Source organism: Paramisgurnus dabryanus, chromosome 2, assembly GCF_030506205.2.
Source record: "Paramisgurnus dabryanus chromosome 2, PD_genome_1.1, whole genome shotgun sequence".
Taxonomy (NCBI): Eukaryota; Metazoa; Chordata; class Actinopteri; order Cypriniformes; family Cobitidae; genus Paramisgurnus; species Paramisgurnus dabryanus.
In genome coordinates, this window is record NC_133338.1 from 50308198 (window position 1) to 50318585 (window position 10388).

Sequence of the window (10388 nt, forward strand, 5' to 3'; positions counted from 1 at the left end):
AATGTGAATTTGTCAGTTTACGTCAGAAAATACTGACACATAATTGTGTAGTAATATTTACAACCATGCTAAACATTTTGACTGTCTTGTTCATGAACAATGACACACAGACTTGCCATTTTGATAGGACTGGCATGATGTAAAACTATATTATTTTGATCAAGTTACATGCTTTTGCAGGACATCCATGATGTTGTGCAGTTTGTACAAATTGTTATGAGAAATCAACGCATTTTTTAACAAATCTTAAGAATGATTCGAGAAATTTTTCAAAAAAAGAGAAACTAAAGGTCTTAAAGCTCTACTGTGTACTTTATTGAGTTAATTCTTAACAAAAACCCATGTTTTCTTTCAAAAGTATGTGCTCATTCATGTGTAATTACTTCCTACCCACTAATCAAAGTATTCTCGTAAGTGTAGAATCTGCTATTTAAAATGCATACCGTCGAAGCGCTCTCTGGCTGAATCCATGTTGTTCCTCCATCTTTGAAATACATTCGCCGACAAGGGACATTCCTGAAATTCAAGCTCCGCCTTTCGCGCTTTCAGACTACACTCACGCTGGCTGATAGCTGAAGCCTTTGGAGGTTGCATGTGTAGGCGGTATACGTCATCAAGACAGTCTTATTTCTGAATATTAACAAATATAAAGCTGACAATTATTCTTAGTTAATTGTAAATTGATGTAATATGCGTATGACTTGCGAATGTAAGGCTCAGTTAATTTAAATAAACCAGGCTTGATGACGTATGCAGCCTGTGACCTGCGTAACGTTAGCTGAATCCTTCGGATTTTACAACAACCGCACACCGTGATGAACCTGCGATCTAATGCTTTGATTTGAAAGCCTGTTGAAGACATATTCTCGAGGACATTAAAACAAATCGCCAAGGATGCGAAACGGGGATTTTAAACGACAACGTGACAGGAAAAACATCAAGACCAAAGTCACTATTGGAGTTAGTTTTCCAAGATGGGACTCAAGGGACACTGAAGTTGCACTTTCTATATTATCCACAGGTAATTCAGCATATTCGTTTACATCTATACAGTCCATGTTGTAAACTTGAAGTTTTATAGTTCCTTGGCTAACTTTAGCATGATTATGCATAACACTTGTTAGTGTAAACATGCATGTGGTTTAATGTGTTCAAACAGACACACGCCGTCTCTCCGCCCATTTATGTAATCTGAGGTACTGAGATAAATGTTTTTCATCTGTTCTGACCTCTAGCACAAACACACGGTGACAGCGCTATTTTTAGCCTTTCATTGATAAAAGCGTCTGATCTGCGCGTCTTTCGTTTCATTTTACAAGCGTGTGAAAGTTGCGCGATCTTTTTTCACCAATATGAGAGAAAGCTCTTACATATACACGGACCTGTAACATTTACTTAAAACATAAGCATTGTACTTTGACATAATATTATTTCGCGTCCATTTAAACCCGTCATGGTTGCTTTTTGTATGTGATTTTAAGCGGACATATCATGACAATCAGACTTTTTTCATGTTAAACATAAATCTGTGTGCTTTGATGGATCACAGGCAAAGGACATTGCAAATTGTTCATTTTTTCTCATTGGTTTTGCTTTGTAGCTACTGGAAGCCATGTTAACCTTGGCATGACACGGCCGGGCCACCGTACGAGTTAAAACGCGTTCCGAATGGGGGGGGCTAGAAAGTAATATTCAGTTACTTGTCATATAGACTTTCACCGCTAGATGGGAGTAGATCTTACACAGTGGGGCTTTAAGGTACAAAGGTACTTTTTGAGTACCACCCTAGTGACAGCTATAGGGACCATTTGTTTCTGACAGTGTAGGCTCTTAAAAATAAAGGTGTTTCATTTTTGACTAAATGGTTTCATTATAAACGTTATTATCCAAATAACCTTTCCGGTTTACAAAAGTTTTTTATATTAAAGGAACCCTTTAAGCACCTTTATTATTAAAAGTGCACCAATGATTTGTAACAGCTCATTAGAGATATAAAACCATTGACAAAAAATTACAGAAAGTTCAAAAACATCTCAGTGACATACATACATTAACCATTGACGTTTCAGGAAGTAATGTGAAACTGAAGCTTCTTCTGTAAATTAAAAGTAATACATTTGAATATATTTGCCTAACGCAGGTTTTATGGATCACAGCAATTCCCTAAAAATACTTTCAAAAATAACTTTTACTGTGTACTGTACTGTACATTGCTGGGTGTTCAAAACTAACTATTTTTGTTTTTAACATAGACATCAGTTTGCATATTCATTTTTTTTACATTTTGTTGCACCAATCTGGAGACACAAGTGCTGTCAGTTCTGGCTAATTTCCATCACTAAGCATTTATTATCTAATTTGAAAATGTAGGATTGATTGGATTGGAAGATCACATGTATAGAAAAACTGATTATTAATACATATGCATTGCATTTAACAAAAGGTTATTAATTAAAGAAAAACAGGAGTGATAAATAATATAAATGAGTATATAAATATGACAACTTCCATAAAACTGTATTCGTAATATCAGCTATAAGTCTCTACTACAAGACAGTTGTTGACAACAACAACAACTATATGTAATATCAAAATATATTTTATGGTATATAGGCTAACAATCTGATATATTTTTTAGGTCTTATATCGCATTGGAGTTGGATCACTGACTGTATTTTAATGTTTAGGCCAATAAAACCGACAAAATACTGACCTCTAGTGTCAGTTTTGACAGCTAGTCTGGACTCTGGTCTGGACCATCGGTCTGGACCAGAGCTGAGGCAACTTTGTGAGGGGGCTCTGTACTGTAAGTACATTCATAAAAACCTATTCAACGTCCCTGCTTAAATGTAGCTATACACAAAATGTTAACCAAACACGTTGTATTATCTTATAGCTGAACATTTTTGCCATATGGACATTACCGTGACACGCATCAGAATACTTTATAATTATAAATTGACACGTGTTTATGAATAAGCCTTATCTGTTACAGTACATTGGTACTTAAAAAAACAAGGTCCACTGCCCAATATATTATATAAGAGATGTAAAACATAATGAAATAAAAAAAAAATAATAATAATAAAATTAAACCAAAATAGCTGTCAGAAAAACTATAACAAACATTTTCCAATTTGCTTAAAAACTAAGACGATCAAAGGAGAACATACCAAAATAAATCAATGATCCCCTAAATATGCAAACTTTAGACATACTGTGCATTGTTTTTAACCAGCACACACTGCATGGACTGAGGATTTGGAAATTAGTGTTTGTAATAATTCCACTGCAGGGTTAGTCAAGACTTAACAGGAATTTAAAACATTATTCTTTTTACTTCACCTTCAAGTTTTTTTTGCTCCGGGTGGATACCTTAAAAACCATATTCGTATATCAAGACATGTGGATGTAACTACAGCGGAGTATTGAAGTATCACTAGTTCGTTTAAAAGGCTCTCGCGGCACTGATGTCACTCGCCAACTGGTCTATGCAGCACAGCATGAAGTTAAGAGCAAGGGGGCCCCCTAGTGGTTCGGGGCCCTACGCAAAGTGCGTATCTACTCTATATTCTTTTCTTTTAAATATTTACAAGCATTCAAATACTTATTGTTGAACTTTAAGCATTTATTTAGCATACAGTAAGTCTCATTATAAGTCATAAGTAAATGTAAATTCATATTTTTTTTTCTTGTATCGACTTGACTTAAAAACAAAAACAATGGAAGTGAATGCACTACAACAAAAAGTCATGTATAAAAAAATATATTTGCCACAGTTTTTAAAATTGCTAATTTAAATGTTATAAAACAACACAACACATGAACTTGGCATTGTAAACTTGCTAGCAGATTTGATGCTACAGTGAATGGCACGCTATTAAATAAACAGCAGGCTATAAATAAAACAAGTTTACAATTTTTAATGTCGACTTCTAATTATTTAATTTAAAAAAGTAACTTAAATCTCATTAATTTGAACAGTATGCCTACTTAAAAATGAGGAAAGAGTTATTTTAATATTGAGTTACAACCATAAAACCATACACTAGGCCTAAGTACATTTTAAAGATGTAATGTTTATTTTTTTTTAAGATTCTGTAATTTTGGCATGTTATTTAGTTGTATTTTATTTTTAATGTGGTTTTATTTTCTTACATGACTCTGATGTACTTAAAACTGTTGTTTTGAAAAGTGTTTTAAGGTTAGGTGTTGTGTTTATGGCTGTGTGAGGTTGCAGTCATCATATTTTCTTGCTGTTTTTTAGTCCTCCCTGTCAGACACCCCCATAGAAAGATGTAAAACCCTGCCAAAATAAACAGCAATGTTTAAGTTTACATCATGTAAGTTGATGCAAGTTTATTTAAGTATCTAAGATGCATAAGCGTATAAATAAATTAATGCATCATTAAATGCAAATGAGTAAAATTGTCACAAGCCTACCTTGTGTTGAGTTGAAGATGCAGAAGAGGTAGAGAATAGGATAGTTTGTATATCCCAAGGTGAAAAAGGCCAAACCCCACGTGGTCCCCAGCAGACACATTAAACCAAGAACTGTGCTGACATTGTTGCAAGCGGTTTTGCTCTTTGGTCTGTTGTCTAATTTCTGTAGCCTAAAGATTAATCTGGACACTACGATCAGGATTATGGAGTTGAACAGGAATATAAGGATAAAGTAGGAAATGTTCACAGCATAAAGGATGACACCACCTGTTGTCCAGCAGCTGTATTAAACAAAATAAACATGTTTGAAAGTGTAAATAGTTATAGAGATGTGTGGCACTGAATGAGTTAAAAAGTTTTCAAATGTCAAAATGTTTATTAAGATTTATAAAAAACGTTTTTTAAAAAAAGATGTAAATCTTAAAGCTAAAGGGTATCATTATTTTATTGAAACATTTTCTCCTTTATTTCTTAATATAGACTACAGGTGAAACTCATTTGTGTGTTGATTTGTTGTGGAATTACAATCTTGTTTGTCCAAAAATGTCTGGAAGAGTTGGTTTTGCATAAGTTTATGATCTGATTTTTCTGCTGAAAATAACCGCAGTCTCTTTCTTCTGCAGAATTTGGTTTCAAGTGTAATCAAGATCTTGGAAAATCCACCACAATTTGTCTTGGTTTTTGTGGGCCACATTTTGTAACATCATTTATTTGACATTTTTGCATTATGCAAGGAAATTTTTATTATTATTATTTGCATAGATCTGATAAATGTGTCCCGTAGTATCTAACAGTTTTTTTTTAAAGTTATTTTTTTCGGCCATTTTTGCCTTTATTGGATAGATAATAATTAAGGAAACGACAGGAAAGTATAGGGCGAAGCGAGGGGTATGGAATTGTCAAAGGACCTCGAGCCGGGATTCGAACTCGGGTTGCAAGAATTGCATCTGCACAATGTGTCGGAGCCCCAGCCACTACACCATCGGCTCCGACTATCTAACAGTTTTTTGCAACAGATATTTGATTACGTGAATGAATTATTTTATATTTGTGCATCATGCAAAAAATCATTTTGACATTTGAAGTGTATGTAACCATAAATAAGTTTGAGTTGGTTAAATTACACTTATGTGGGCTGTATCAAGTGCAAAAGTATAATTTGAGGACTTACATTGCATTTGTTTTATTGGTATCTGATAATGTGACGTTTTTGGTACCATACACAGATCGACTGTTCTGAACTGACAGCAAGCATCCAACAAGAAGAGCCGGGACTCCTGTCAAGAGGAAAAGATCACAAAATCAGCCACATTTCAAAAATCTTCCAATTGGTTTTTAGAAATCACCAAATATGACTTCTCTCTTTCTTTTAACCTTACAAACTATACTGTACATTTTATGTTATTTGAAGAACATTGCTTATATTTCTCACCCCATCCAATCAGAGAGAGCTTGACCATGTAGTGCTTGAAGTGAATGTTGAAGACTCTGACCAGAAGAAGATAGAGGTGCAGAGCTTCAATGGCCATCCAGGTGAAACAACACAACAGACTGTAGTGTATCGTCACAGCAATAAACACACAAACTTCATTTATATTCAGTGTGGCGGCCCATTCACTGAGCATGAAGCTGATGTTGAGGAGAAACAAAGCAGCACTGAGAGACACATGGATGCGTCTGGACACTTCTTTCCTGGCATTACTGGAAAACACACAGTAACCATTTTAACTGTTTGTTAGACTCAAGCAGGTCCAAATGTCTGAGATCACATTACAGATCTCTATTTCTAGATCAGGTTGATATACATTTAATTGAAAAATAAGGAACGGCACCTGTTGACAATATAGGACAATATGGAAACAGCAGAAAATACGGCAGACAGACTGCAGCCTATATAGCTGATATATGACATGATTTCCCACTGTTGTTTATCAATGTTCTTCATATCAATCTGTTGAGAGTGAATGGAGCACAAAGAGCGTTGCAGTGTTTATGAGGATGATATAAATCATTCAATATTTACATCATTATTTAATGCATTGAATGAAAAGTCTCTATAGGTCCTCACCATAAGCACAGCAAATGCAGTCATATGATTACAGGAACAATTTACAACATAATTGCTGATCTGTTGGGTTAAACACCCGTCATTTTCCCAGGTGTTGTCTTTTGAGTGACATGAAACAAACAAAAAGACAACATAAATATATAAAAATATACCAGCATGCAGTTTTCAAAAAACAACATATATTTGAGTAAATAATGATACAATGAAATATTTGTTTTAATCCTACCTACTTTTTTCATTATAGAATTTACAGGAATATGTGGCGTTTTTCTATAAATGTCAACACACAAAAGCAGAATTAACAAAGCAGTTATTGTGTGTAAATGTTGAGAACATGTGAAAAGTGTTGTCAGAGTTACACTTACAGTTCTCTTATTGACCGGGAACTGTATTATAAGTCGATCGGTCAAATTCACAATGTCACGCCCAGGAACTTCAATCCGTATGACTTTAGATATTATAATCACATTTTTCAGTTTAAGCTGTTAAAATTACAACATTTGCAACAACATGGAGATTTATATAAGGAACAGAGTTAAAGTAGAAATAGTTGAAATAGTTTACACTCAGCAGAATAAAGAAATAAAATGACTCACAGTGAATTGCTCATTTGAATCGTAGACAACTACACCGACTCTGCTCTCTTCGTCTGAAACATTTAGGAAAGACTCCTCTGGGATCCATATTTGTGGTGCGTCAGTATCATTAAAAAGCTTAAATGAAAGGAAAATTATATGTCAAAAATAACATTAAATGGTAGGCTGTATGCTTAATGATTTAAACTGACAAAGTATTTTTAATAACAAAGTGTGTACAGCTTTTTTAGCCTTTGTTTTGAGGTTTGATGAAGGAAGATTTTTACCTCTGATGTGTTGATTGATACAAAACCATCTTCCTTGCTTACGTTTACCATAAACACGGCTATGTCAAGATCCCCAAAACTGTAGGTCTTGTATTCCTCTGTGTCATTTATATTGATTATGTTGTTTATGATTTCTAACTCCTCACTGCATAATGATGACATAAACAGAACGATGTACAACTACACAGCAAATTTTTCAGGATTAAATGTACATACATGATATTCAGCAGTGTGCATTTAACACTGGTTGGAATTTACCTGTTAAAGTTTTTCAAAGTGTCTTCATCTTCAAACATTTCTGAACATTTATCCTTGACTTCATTTTGAAAACATTTCATTTGTTCTGTTGGGTGTTGGGGACAATTAGCACTCGGGTGTGTTTTATTACAGCTTTTTCCTGCAATAGACGAAGTGACAAAATAACATGGGTTTGTTTGGTTTAGTAATGGTGTTTCAAAGTGTATCCTTTAATGCATGAATTTAATTATTAAGAAAAACAAATTACTTCATATTTTTCACTTCACTTTTATTTCAGTTTAAAAGTATCAAAACTTTACATTTACCATATTAACACCATAGTATTAAAAATATAACACTACATTGGAGTACATTGGAGACTAAGCCGCCATCTTAGTCGCGTCCGCATTCAGGAGAGAGTATTAGCGTAGTGTACGCACTTTTCTTAGTGACGTATGACAAATTCGGAGGGCGGGGGCACAGAGCAGCACCAGAGTAGCCTCCGTAGGCTGCGTAAGCTCTCATCCTGAATGCGGACGCGACTAAGATGGCGGCGCTACCGGAAGGTATTAATTTTCGTTAATAAAGTTTTAAATATGGATATTTCTACAACAACACCGCGCGGATTACCCTCAGAAGACCTTTGTTTATCATCCTGGAGCCGTTTGGATTTAATTTGTGAAGGATGGACGCCCTTTTTTTGGACTTGAAGGTCGTGGACCCCGTAACATTACATTTAATCAACTGAAAGATCTAAAACATTTTCTAAAATACCCGAAAATGTGTTTGTTTGAAAAACGATGGACATATGCAACTCGGACAGCTTGGGGGTGAGTAAATCATGGGTTTAATATCATTTTTGGCCGAACTATCCCTTTAAATCCGGCTTAGCGGAGCGCGTCGACTGACACCACTGGTGTTTGAACAAAAACTTTCACGTGAGACAGAGGTAGTGATAAACGCCATGTGCAAACATTTATTTGTGGTGGTGGTCAATTTAAATTTTGTGGCGGACTGAGAAATAAATAAATGTATGAGAATGTACAACGACGCTGATGTCACAGCAGTAGGCAGCGCAAATATAGTGACACGCCTATAATCCCTCCCACTCTGAAGTGTTACTAAACTCGATGGAAAAGCTAACCAAGCCAAAGTGAAGTAAACTGACCCAACCAGACCAGTGGGGTACAATGGAAAAGCATAGATACTAGACCAATGTGTAAAAGTATCATGAGTTACATGAATAAATGTACAAGTTCCTTTAAAAGACACATTTCTAAGAATCTAATCAAATCTTTGATAACCTTTTCAGAACTTACCTTCTTCACCACCATACACCACAGTCATAAATAAGAGAAGTGTCCTATATTCAGCTCTGTGAAAATTTTAAATATATACAGACTTATAAACTACATGTTTTATATAAATGCCAAGTCAGGGCTCAACTGTAATGACCCAGGCCAGTACGAACAACTAAAAATGTCATTGTTTAGAGCAGTGCACCTTAATGCTGTTATATCTGATGTTTATTGCGACTTTTGTTAATTAAGACAATTGAAAATTTACTGTAACTGGTAAAAATCTAAACCGGTCTGACTGGGCTTTCAGTAAAAACATTTGAGCCGTTCTTGTACAATTATGTAAAATCGTTAACAAACTACCCATGTAAATATCTACAATTATTTGAAAATACAATTATATTAGAAATAAGAGTATATTTGTTTTATCACTTACCTAACCATTTTCTAAGTTGTGAAGGATGAAGTTGCGCAATTCTTTGTGCCAACTTTGTATTTCACATATTGTGAGTAAACCATCAAAAACAAATCTTGTGGCTTCGTATACACACCCACTGACCTGCTGTAATGACAGATCCTGGCCATCAGATTTGCTTGTCTAGTATGATTTTAACTGTTAGTAAGTAGTATTAATACATAACTATCAATAAAGCTTATTTTTTGTACATTTAGATGCTGAAGCATAAAATAGATGTATTTGCAATATTTAATCGTAGCATTATTATTTTTCTACAGCAACAACACGCCAAACATTTACAAATCTTTCATACCATAAAGATTGCTGTATAATCGCCCTTTAACCATTTTTTCAATAATGTTACCACCCTAACCCTACCCCAAAACCTTACCCTAAACCCAAACCTTTTTTTATATGAAAATGTTTTAAATATAATGTATTCTCTCTGGAGTACATTTCAAATTTCAAACGTAGATCTACTGAAAGAGGGCAATGTTGCAAATCTGTGACATAGCACGAAAGAGCCAATGAGGGTTCGATATCTTTTCTGTAAAGCAATGTGTTGTAAACGAATGTGAGATTTGACGTTTACAGTGGCAGATGAGAACTGGAATCCAGATTGCTGGATAAAGGGCTGAATTTGGATAATTTTTAGGATGTGAATGAATGAAATTTACATCTTTTGTGAATTTATGTTATGTAGGGTACTTATTTCTAACTAACTAGATATGCAGATGGTATGATCAGCACATTGACATGTTCAGCTTTAGCTATAATAGTTAAGATAGTTTTACATAATGGTAATGTCATGGTGTTTTTACAGTACCTCAGGGTTTTATTCAGAACTGTGGTATTACTGTCTGATACCATCACTGAACCATGGTGCTATAACAGTAAATATACTGTCAGCCTATATGGTAATATGAGTCTAAAGAAAACAACTTCCTTTCAAAGACATTTGAATGACTGGGTTGGTGAAAGGACAGCTTGTAATTTGAGTAGCATGGCTTTTACAACAAATAT

General features: G+C 34.6%; 1 long non-coding RNA gene across 1 annotated transcript; it reads right to left on the reverse strand.

The window, feature by feature from the left end:
• Window positions 1-5664: 5664 nt before the first annotated feature.
• LOC135743639 (uncharacterized) lies at window positions 5665-6389 on the reverse strand. Its single transcript, XR_012336235.1, has 3 exons — window positions 6276-6389; window positions 5876-6144; window positions 5665-5720 (listed from the first exon to the last, which is right to left on the reverse strand). It is a non-coding gene; the product is annotated as an uncharacterized lncRNA (long non-coding RNA).
• Between the last annotated feature and the right edge of the window lie 3999 nt (window positions 6390-10388).